Source organism: Seriola lalandi, unplaced genomic scaffold (assembly GCF_002814215.2).
Source record: "Seriola lalandi dorsalis isolate HSWRI2012SDOR001 ecotype SW California unplaced genomic scaffold, Sedor1 jcf7180002054720, whole genome shotgun sequence".
Lineage (NCBI taxonomy): Eukaryota > Metazoa > Chordata > Actinopteri > Carangiformes > Carangidae > Seriola > Seriola lalandi.
Window position 1 is genome coordinate 144922 of NW_019525273.1, and position 11409 is coordinate 156330.

At 47.9% G+C, this 11409-nt stretch overlaps 1 long non-coding RNA gene across 1 annotated transcript in view; it reads right to left on the reverse strand.

Moving 5' to 3' along the window:
* Nucleotides 1-2819: 2819 nt before the first annotated feature.
* LOC111668163 (uncharacterized) overlaps nucleotides 2820-11409 on the reverse strand; it is a 16103-nt gene continuing 7513 nt past the window's right edge. Inside the window, exons 3-4 of the long non-coding RNA XR_002761716.2 lie at nucleotides 7886-8148; nucleotides 2820-4568 (exon numbers count right to left, since the gene is read on the reverse strand). This is a non-coding gene — a long non-coding RNA (uncharacterized LOC111668163). The remainder of the gene's footprint in view (nucleotides 4569-7885; nucleotides 8149-11409) is intronic.

Here is an 11409-nt window from a genome sequence, read left to right on the forward strand (position 1 = left end):
TAAAATGATATGTTTTATGTGTAAAGTCCTTAATCTACAAAGTAGTGACAGCTTTCAGGTACAAGTATGTTAAAATTGTAATTGCATAACTTCATAATATACTTCCACCCCTACATCTAACTGTAGCTTGTAATAAAATGTTTAGTTTTGAGTTTCAGTTTCAACTTCGACGTCATGTGATTTGCAAAGTTAGGAAATCAATCAGAGATCAGAGATCAAATCAATTTCCCATTTAAGAGACTTCATTTTCCAGCTCCAGATATTTTCTCTGCTGGGAATTAAATCAGGACGATTCTCATGTAAAGAGGCACAAAAGTCCCTGGACATGACGGTTTATTCCTGGAGCTCACGAGCCAATCACTGGAGACGACACTGTCACATGGTCACACTCAAAAAAAATAAAAACAAACAAACAAAAAAAGTCTCCTGCAAGTTCCAGTGGATCAATCATCAGATTAAAATGTGTGAATGACAAAAAAACAAAAACAAAACGTTATTGAAATGACTGATGTGTTTTATGTGTAAGGAGTGTTTAAATGCATCAGCGCCATCACTGCAAAGATCGAGTATCTGGAAAGCCTTGATAATCTTCACACACACACACACACACACACACACACACACACACACACACACACACACACACACACACACCTCTTTATTCATCATCTATATTTATTATAATTGGAACGTTTCACAGAACAACAAACCCCTTCAAAAGCATCTGAAGCCATTTTGTCTTTGCTCACTGAACAGAATTGCCGGGGTTGCAGCTCACAGAGGTGGAGGACAGATCTGGACAGGTGCCCACTTTTTCTTGGCGCTGACCACAGTCGGATCCAAAGAGACACACACACACACACACACACACACACACACACATGCATCCTCTGTCCTAGCGACCGGTTGCAAACACGTTTCCCTCCAAAATCACACAGAATGGCCTCCTAGGGGAGCATTCCTGCATACCAATGACGATTCTGAGGAACTTGTGAAAGGAGCAGCACCCGAGTTCCTCGACCTTGGACGTGCACCAAAACCCGCCATTTCCCACTTTGGACCCCCACTCGCCACGCCACCACCGCCGCCCCCTCCCCTCCTCCTCCCCTTCCTCTGCCTTCGGCCCTTGTGTAATTGTCAATCAAACAGTCGTGGCTGGAAGTGTGGCCCTTCCATTTTTTTTTCTTAACGATCCGGTCCGGTCTAAGAGGCGGCAATGTCATCGCGGCGCCATCTTGGAAACTGATTCCTTTCGGCCCCATGATCTGATGTAGCAGCAGCCATTTTGTTTTATGTCAAGAAGAAAGCCACGCTCTCGCAGTGGAGGACCTGAGCTCGGTGTATGTTTCCTCCGTCAGGATGCTCAACACGTGAAGCAGGAGGGTGGCGACTTCCTTTCCTTTCCTTTCCTTTCCTTTCCTTTCCTTTCCTTTTTTCGCAGAGATCTGACAAACGTTTTGAGCATGAACAGCTGTAACTTTGACTGCGATTCCAACATGGCTGCAAATGACAGCTCCGGTTGTACGCCGTCACTCCGGCTTGCTCTGGTGTGCTTAACATTGGCACTCAGTTCATTAAGGCCTATAGCGCTTGGCTAATACAACGTGCCTCTTGGCAGCATGACAAAAACTGTGAATCAGATTATGAGGACCATAATGCCGCCAAGAAACACTGAGGGCGAGGGGAGTTGTCACGGAGGAACGCGGCGCCCGCTCTCTGGATGTTAACGCCTGGGACATAATGTAATTGCAGCCTGCCCTGGTTAATAAGGGCACTGTAATATTTGCATGGAGCTGCTGTTTATGTGTACCACGGCTCATTTCGGCGCGCGGCGCAGCTGTAAACAAGAGGAGAGCGGCTTGTAAAGCCTCTGCATCGAGCACGCAGACACCCAAGGGGGCAGCGCTGAAGCTGCCTTATAAAAAAAAAAAATAATAATAATAAAAGAAAGCTCTTTCATTGAATTACAGGAGACTTCATAAAAGAGGAAGGGAATGAATGAAAAGAGCTGCGTGATCAACCTGTACTGTAAAGGGTTACATTTCATTTGTTTTACAGTGGGATTACCCTCTTTTACATGATAATGCTAATGAATTGTGAGGGGCCCATATGTCAGTGTTGGCGCGTTTGCCATATGTGGTGTCAGACAGCAAATCACATACACACACATACACACACACACACACACCATCACAATCAAGGATGAGGATGCTACTGTGCTCTTTTGTTTTGCCTAAATCCAGAACACCAGTGGGCCGGTGGCGTGTGTGTGTGTGTGTGTGTGTGTGTGTGTGTGTGTGTAACACTGGCCTGTTACTCATCCACACAACAACACACAGCTCAGGCTTTTCTCTGGTTACTACAGAGGCCATCTTTGCAATGATTCATTTTTTTTTTTTTTTTTTAAACGAGCACAGGACGCCGCTCTCCTCTGCCGCCGTGCAGCTCGATGCCAAACGCGACAGGAAAAACAAACCCACGTCCCTGATGGTGTTTTGGAAATTGTTTGATCTCAGGGGAATTATTATAATCTTTTCATTTGGCTGTAACATTATGTTGGACCTGATTTTCAGATGACTTCTCTGTGGCGAAGAAAAGCCGCCAGCTACTGGATAAATTTAGATTTTATTCTTGTTTTTTCTGTGTTTCAATATTCCTCATATATATCACATATGTATGTTATTTTACATATTTCACTGTAAAGCTCAGTGATGTGGCGGCTGACTGGACGACCTCTCTGTCAATCACCCGAGGCTCCTCCCACCCGATCACGTGCACATCAAACTTACAATAAAAAAAACAAAACAATGCACAACATCCAGTTTTCCATTGTTTTCAATGTAAACCTTTATTACTATTCCAACACAGTAGTTTTCCACAGAAAGGCACATGTGGTGAACACGTAGCCGTCAGATTGCGTAACACAAAGACGGCCGCTCGTCTAAAACAATAAGCTACGACATAAAGAGCGTTTCCGCACAGATCTGCATTTAAGGAGAAAAAAAAGAGATTTAGTGCAACCCATTTAATTACTTTAGACCACAACTCATGGTTTTCATGCCACTGGACTGATATCACAAGAGTGACTCCTTTTTTTTTTTCCTTTTTTTTTGCCAGAGATTAAAAACATAATTTCAAGCTTATCCAGGCAGATAAGTAATTGTCTTGAGCACTGGGATGTGCATGATTATCAAAAGAATACATTTTCTAAATTAGACCAAGATATCCTCCCTTGAATCAATTGCAAAAGCACTGCATAGACATAGATTGTTTAAAGTAATATTTAAAAGATTTGCATAGATTATCAATCGTAATAAAAAATTTGCCACTTCCTGGAAATTAATATAGAATGAATTAGGCTGCGATAGTACTTGCTTTATTGCATTTGTGTGTGTGTGTGTGTGTGTGTGTGTGTGTGTGTTAATGTCAAGGACAGGAAATTAAGGCGGTGTTTGAAGCCAATGTATTTGTCATGTCTCACCCAGAGATGTAGCATTACAGCGAAGCAGGTGACGGCTATGAGCCAAGCTGCTGCGTCTCAAAGCCTGCTGGGAAGGTTTTAATAGTGTGGCAGGTTCTGTGTACACACACACACACACACACACACACACACACACACACACACACAGAACCATGAGCCCTGCTCAGCTACTCCCCTGCTGATCAAATACACTCCTGCCATCAGGAATATTAAATGTGAGAGTCCACGTTTACTCAGACTGCGGCTCGTGGCTGCACAGTCCAATCAGAGTCTGTTAAGGCGGCAAATACGAGACACAGAAACCATGTTCTGTCGTCTGTCACACACTCGCACAACACGCCCACTGTAACTTCTGCATCAGTGTATTAACGACGGGAGTGTCGGCTCCCTCAGAAACCACGTGTCTCGATAACGTCTGGAGGAACGTCTATAAACTACAGCCCAAAAACAACAACAAAAAATCCAAAGTACAAACAAAAAAACAAAAAATGAAGATAAAACAGTTGCATAGAGTATAAAGACGACAGCTCACTCCTTCGCCATTGTGTCGGCCGACACATGGAGCTGTCCAATCGCAGTGCAGTATTATTCACTGCTGCCGTGGGTCTCACATTCACGCGTCTTTGAGTCCTAGCAACTATAACAAAAGCAAATCAAACACAACGCGGGCTACAGCTCATCAAATATCACCTACAGTAAGTGGAGCCTTATGTTAGTTATTAGTTGACACATTATATAGTTTCAAGTCTAATTAATATTGTTTAATGATAATTTACAAACGTCAGAGCCACACCCTCAGAAACACAAAGAGAAGAGTGACGCCTCCAGCTGCTGATCTTCTGTTTCCCCCACAGTGTCACAGTCCATCACCGCCGTGATGTTTGCGTTCACAATCAAGTCCAGCTTTGAGCGTTGGCTCCCATAATGCAACACCGAAGAGGTGAAAAACAGAGCACCCCAACGTCCCAAAGTCATCGCCGTCGTCCGCGTTTACTCCAGGCAGAAAGGCGGGAAACGGCGGCAGAAGGAGCAGTCCTGCCGTCCCTCCGTCTTCTGTTGTGGATCCTCCTGCGCCGACAGCACTCACCTGTAAACACACAAAAAGAGAAAGAGAGCGAGAGAGAGAGAGAGAGAGAGAGATGACATTAAAGATTCAGCTTCAATTCAGTGAAACACAGAGAGAGGCCAATCATATGAATGTCAGAACAATTATCTGAGACAGTTGACTGTGAGTGGCAGTTTATCAAAAGGAGGCTTATTGGGGGTATTTTCTTGTGAGTCCTAAATCTGGCGGAGGTGAGCGCAGCTCCGTGCACCAGCTGAGGGGATTGAGGCTGAAGTTGAAAGGCCTTAGCGGGAGCCTGGTACGCTACGAGCTGCTAATACAAAGAGGAAGCATGTGACACACCCTAAGCTAGGCTGAGTTGGACTTCAGACGGTCACCAAACCTGCTTCTTTTTCTCTTTTTTTTTTTTTTTTTTTGTGTGACATTTTCGAGCAGCTCAGACAAGCAACTTAAAATATTACGGCGGGTCAGCGAGTGCAGGGTGAACCGATAACGCAGCTCAGAGGAAAAAATCGACAAACCGCTGCGCTAATTAGCATCACCCGAGCTATTAGCGAGCATCATGTTAGCCTTGGCATTTAGCATTGCACCGTCGTCGGGAGAGCGGGTGAGAAACAGGAGGGAGGGAGGGGAGGGAAGGGGGAGGAGGGGCTAACAGCGGAGGTTGGTGGCATAAAAGGCAGTTTCGGGTATTGGTGTCGCTTTGAGTTATTGGCATCATGGTCTTGTTTTGTTGAGAGGACTACAGTGAATAAGCTTGTTAATGGTAAATTTACAGCCCCAGCATGTGGCCTAATAAAACCAGGGGATAGAGAGGATGATGAGAATGATTGCAATTTTGTGTGTGTGTGTGTGTGTGTGTGTGTTATGGGGAGGAGGAGGAGGGTGGGGTGGGGGTGAGGGGGTGTAGTTAGAGAAAGGGAGAGAGAAAAGTGGAAGGCGCCGGTAATTAAGAGTCTAAAAGAGTGTGAGAGAGGCGCACACCGCTCAAAGCAAACTTTGAGCCTGGATTCCTCACTTTTTATTTATGCACCCCGACTCAAACCCCCCCCCACCCCTCTTCACTCTCTCCCTCGCTCTTTACTTGTCTCCCCCCTTGCTGAATGAATAGCTATAACAGTGCTACCGTGTCCCATCTAGAAACACCCCCCACCCCCCAACACCCTCCTCCAATCCTCCAGCCCTTTCTCAGCACTCCCTCCTCCAGCCCGGCCCTGAATAGGGAGCCGAATTGAGCAAACAGTCAGGCTGTCAGCTCAATAGGAGGTCTGGCCGTGAACTTGAAGTCCTTCCCAGGCCCCCAGCCTCACATTAGGGTGGGAGGAGTGGTGGTGGTGGTGGTGGTGGTTGGGGAGACAAGAGGGAGGAAGGGATGGTGGTGATGGGGGGTTGCAGCCAGACTTTTGGGGGGCCCCTACGTGCCAGTGTTGGGGGGTGGGGGGTGGGGTGGGACCCCTGCCACAGAGGTTCCCAAGGCTGGTGCTCATGCCGGAGCAATGGGGGCAGGGTGCCCCAGCTGCCTGCTAACCCTCCCCTCCCTCTGTAGCACTCAGTCTGGGCAGGAGGGGTGCTGATGGTGCAGACGGGACAGTGTCTGCTCCCCTGCCAAAGCTCCTCTAGACCCTCACACACACACACACACACACACACACACACACACACACACACACACACACACACGAATACACAGATCCAGACACAAGCTGCCGGCCGTGCCCACCCCCTCACCTCGACTAGCTCCCAGCCCTCCCAGGCTTCTCATCATCTCATTAGCCAACGCCAGCCACTCCACTGTCTACTGTTTGCATTGTTTTGGGCTCTGCATAATTTACACAGTAAATTGAGAACGGCCCCAGCCCCCTTCGCTCAATCTACCACCTGTTTATGGAGGCCTGGCTGTGATTAGTGCGCCTCGGGTTTGACACAGTTACCGCACAACTTCTCAGGAAAGCCAAGCGACGCCTCCGTGTTTTTTTTTTTTGTTTTGTTTTTTTTTTAAAAGGCTGCATCCTCCAGAATTTAAAGCCAGAGAGCTCGGCGTGACCTCGTTTGAGACGCGGCGTCACGTCAGGTTTAGTCTGAGGAAAACCTGGAAATCAGTGATTGAAAGTTTGATGATTGAAAGTGAAATTAAACACTTTTTCGATCGCTATCTTTTCCCTAACCTTGACCCTCTCTGTTAGCACTGCAGACTGGCACCCTACTGTAAAGTTAGCATTAGCATTATCTCTCCCCTGACCTCCACACCGCAGACACAAACAAAGGGAGTTCTCTGTTGCGGCGGGACAATGGCGTGCATTGTTTACCGGCCGCCTTACTTAATCAAGCCCAGTTGACGCTAATTGGTGTTTTGGGTTAAGAGGTTTTTCAAAGTTGGGAGCTCCCGGGTCGGAATAATGCTGCCACACCACAACCAGCTCGCTCAGGGGAGAACAATACTCGACTTGTCTGAGCGCCGACTGCCCTCCAACACTCGCCACTCGCACAAAGAGAGGCTTTCCAGCACCGAGACTCTGCCCCGGCGAGGTCCCACTTCCCTCACTTCTTCACCACCTCTTCTCTATTATTTCACTCTCTCTCTCTCTCTCTCTCTCTCTCTCTCTCTCTCGTCTCTCTGCTGCTTTTGTGTGTGTGTGTGTGTGTGTGTGTGTGTGTGTGTGTTTTGTTACACGCTGCAGTGTCCCTGTATGAGAATGTGAATGGCGGTTCATGGATACCATCACTTCCCACTCGACGGTCGTTCCCGCCTTGACATTTCTCCTGACCTCATTTAAGGAGTTGAAGAGAAACTTTCAGATATCAAACATTATTTTAGAAACATTATTTCACGTCAGAATATGGGAGAGTTCAGCTACATGGAGTTATTTTATTTGTTCAGTAGGCGTAGTTGGTTTGCAGCGTATCTCCAAAATGGCAGCCGCCGCCACCGCCGCCGCCGCCGCCGCCATGTCGGGGCACGTGTGTGAGGATGGCACGAGAATTCCCCAACGGGAAAGAAAACATTGCGCTTCGGAGGACAGATGCCCTCTGAAAGCCTCCTGAGAGAGGCGTTGAGAGCGAGAGTGATTTAATGTGAACACACATACAAAACATGCCCCGCCTCCATCAACTCACCCTCCCCTCCACCCATCGGCGCGTCTCGTGAATCGTGCAATTAACAAACACATGATTAAAAAAAAAAAACGGAGCCCGTCAGAGGAGAAGAGGAGTAAGTGAGGAGGGCACGAGAGGAGGGTGGGGGGGTTGGTGGATGGAGGAGAAGATGGAGGGGTTGGTGGTGGCGGTGGCGCCGGTGGGAAGATGCAGCGTGGTGGGCGCAGCGGGTTGCGGTGTGTTACCTGCACTGACTGGTCTTCCCACTTCCATTTCATGCCAGCGTTTGCTCTAAGATGGTGGCGCCGGCTGCGTCTCGCTGTACAGGAAAAAGGGGGCAGTCTGCTGAGGATGGAGCGGAGGAGGAGGAGGAGGGAAGAGGCGATGCAGAGGAGGGCGAGGAGAGAGGGAGGGCAGAATCAACAGCAACCCCTCCTCCTCCTTCTTTTCCTGTTTTTCAGTCTCCTTTTGCCAGCTCTCCTTCTGTGGTGTTGTGGTGGTCGGTCGCCTGCACAGAGGAAACCAGAGGGTGAGAGGGTGAAGATTTAAGAACGAGGTTTATCCATCAAAACACACGTGTACAGTTCACGAACAGCACGCCACGAGCACACACACACACACACACAAGGATGCATGCATGTATACACACATGCATGCACGCACACACACACACACACACACACACACACACACACACACACACACACACCTTTTCATGTCTGTTCTCATGGTACAGTCTGCCCCTGAGCATGCAAATGACTTTCATTATGCAAATGTATGCAAATCAGATCCAACCATCTGAGAATCAAGGGTGGGAAAGAAGAAAAAAAAAAAAAAAAAAAAAAAACTCGACACAGAGATTGAATGAAAGAATGAAAGAGAAAAAGGGACAAGAGAAAAATCCTTTTGAGTGGCAGGAGGCGGTAAGTTAGGTAAACGCTCTGTGGAAAACAACGGTAGCCCAATTGGACAAACACGATTCTTTTATTGTGTCTGTGACTTTCTCTCCTTTTTATATTTCATTTCCTGCGTCCTCGTCATTTCACAGGATACACTGTCCTTTATTTATTTCCCACCACCACCAATGTAAACACAAAGATACTTCAATCCAAGGACACTGATGATGAGGATGATGAGGATGAGGATGACGAAGAGGAGGATCTACATCCCTGACAGCTGCAGCTAAGCGTTGGTGGAAATAATGCTGCATTTTCAGCATGAGCAGAAACGGTAAACAGCTGCTCAGCACTGTTGACACTCACCGGTTAAGCTAACCTGGATTTGACGTAGCTCCAGTTAAATCCCACTGTAACGTTATTGTGCATTTCTTTTTCAGCCTCAACAGCTGACTCAAAGCTCTGTGACTGACTGCAGCTCTGCTCTGTTATTTGGTGCGTGTGCGAGCGGGACTAGCTTAAAGCAAGTCATTAGGTGGCTAAATGCTATTAGCCGAGCACTGTGGACGTCAGATGAAAGAGGTTATGTTTTTAATTCTCTGGAAAATCAGCGTCTGCCTTCCCTCAATGACTTACACCTGCACACGGAAACCTGCCAGTCTAAAAAAGCAACGTAGCACAATGTGGCCAGCTGACTGAGTTCAATAGTCACAAGCAGGTGGAGTCTGTATCTCGCAGGTTTAGCCACGTAGCTCCTGGACCTGCTCTATTCAAAGAAATCAACAAAGAAAGCTGACTAATCGGCGAACAGAGCCCACTGTCTCGTTTGGTTAATACTCTGAGTCCGGCAGAAAAGATCCTCCATTAGCCAGCGGAGGAGGGAGCCCGGCTTTTGTCTGCGGGTGTCAGTAGGGGAAGGCTACGTCTGAAATTGGAATAAGGTGGTAAAAAACAGGGGTGACTTGGAGTGTGAGAGAGTTGGGGTGGGTAAGCAGGGAGGGGAAGGACTACAGGGGTGGGGTACCGCTGAATGGTGGCAAACCTCTCCTAATTGGCACTTGACATTTTTTTGCCATTGGCACTGGAGTGGGCCAGCTTTCAAGCCCTCTCCGGGTCCTTGTTGGAAAAGTGCCTTATGCAAATATGGCGAATGGGCTCTATTGTGAAGCCTCTGATATTAACAGCTCACGCAACAATGAAATTGTGTGCTCACTCTGGACTCGTAGGTGTGTGTGAGAGAGCTAGACAATGGCAGCGGGAGCAGCTTCAGTCTGAACAGACCCTCCATCGGATGCTTTGCCAAGTCATTTCACCAGAATGGGCTTTTTCCTGAGGACCGGGGGGCTCTCAGTAAAAGCTTTATTAATGACTGAAACAAACAAACGCATGCACTGTTTTGCTCCGGCTCTCAGCGTGGCTCTGTTTGTACTCCTGCTGAATGGCTCGATTTACTGTGGTTGAAAATACTGAAGGTATTGGTAGAAAAGGCTTCACTCATTCACTTTGAAAGATATTTCCACCACCCCCCCTCCCTCCCCCTCCCCTCTTAAAAACATCACTATCTCCGTTCTAAATGTGAAAATGTATTCATGCTTCAGTGCCGCACCGAGCTCCCTCTGATATTCCTCTCTTCCTCTGTGTGCCCGCATTGTTTACCCTTAACTCGCTCCCCTGGGTGAGCACAGCTCCAGATCTAAAGATATCTGCAGAATCCCTTTGGAGAAAACTTCTGCACATCACTGGAGAAATGTGGCAAAAAAAACAAAAAACTGAGCTGCGTTTTCAAAAGTCCTAAGAAATGATAAAAGGCGGGAGATGGACAGCCGGGCACAAACACGCTCTCCACTAAAGCCTCCAAGTCGACAAGGTCTGAAGCGTCCTTGTCGTCTGAAAACACACACACAAAAAAAGCGAATTTCATCTTCATCTCCCGGCAACTCGAAACCAACAGGGAGGCAAACAGAGCGACGGGGTCGGGCGACAGCAGTCGCCCCCCGTGTGGTCCGAGCGCAGTCAAAGTACACCTGTTACCGCTAAGTTGCCAAACTTAATCTCCTTTGTCTGCGGAGGCCCCATTGACTTCTGCAAAACTGCCTGCGATACATTCATTTCTGTGTGAGTGTGGGGGGGGGGGGGGGCCAGAGGAGGGAATGCCAGCGTCGTAGAAAATAACGGGGTCTGGCCTTCTGCTCCGGCCCAACAGCGAAGCCATTTTCCAAACCCTGTTGGTGTGTCCCGTCAAGAGAAAGAGAGGCAGAGAAAAGGGGGCAAGAGTCACTGGGTCTTATTCAGAAAACTGTCTGGCTGCTCGGACCTGGCAGCGCTGAAAGGGAGGCAAAGGGCTGCATTGTCCCCCAGTGACAAGTGGACTAGCTCTATTGACTGTAAAGTCTACTGGTGGGGGGGCAAATAGGACCCGACCACAATGGCTGTTTTTCTATTTGACACTTGGAGTCTAAATCTGCTTGCCTAGTGCATGAAAGCTAAGACAAACCCACCCTCCTCCTCCTCCTCCTCCTCTTTCCTCTCCCTGCCTTCTTCTCTCCTTCTCCACCCTCTCTCTCTCTCTCCCTCTTTCTATTTCAGACTCTACCACGGGACGCAGAAAAAAAAAAAAGAAAAAAAGAAAAAAGAGGGAGCAAAGGCCCTAAGGTGGTTTTTAGGAACCCTCCCATCTTCCGTGCCATTTTCAGGCAGCAGAAGCTCCGACGGTCCCTGCTCTGGGTCCCCAGTGTGAAGTGTTAGTGATATAACTGTGCCACACACAGAGCCAGCAACAAAAGCATTTGCACCATGACATGCGTCTCCCAGGGCACTGCTTAGGGTATAAACACAATCTGTCCCAGACTTCAGTTCCCATTCACTCCCACCCA